We start from the raw sequence: 227 nt of genomic DNA, 5'->3' as shown, positions 1-227 counted from the left end.
TCATTACAGAGGTGTGTTTTTGTGAATTTCTTTTATCTCAAGTGCTTCTTCTCACCTACGTTTTCTAAGACGTAGGTATCGCGTGTCTAGTGTCCTGCACATGGTCTAGGAGCCTGATAATCCTTGGTTCTTGTGACAGCAACTCTCTCTGTGATCTTGGGCAAGTGGCCAAACCTTTTCTCTTAGGTTTCATAGTTAGTCGGGTCGGAAGGGACCTGAGCAGATCA

This window comes from Gavialis gangeticus, unplaced genomic scaffold (genome assembly GCF_001723915.1).
Source record: "Gavialis gangeticus isolate Ggan-Ray unplaced genomic scaffold, GavGan_comp1, whole genome shotgun sequence".
Classification (NCBI taxonomy): Eukaryota; Metazoa; Chordata; order Crocodylia; family Gavialidae; genus Gavialis; species Gavialis gangeticus.
This window is presented reverse-complemented; position numbering follows the sequence as displayed.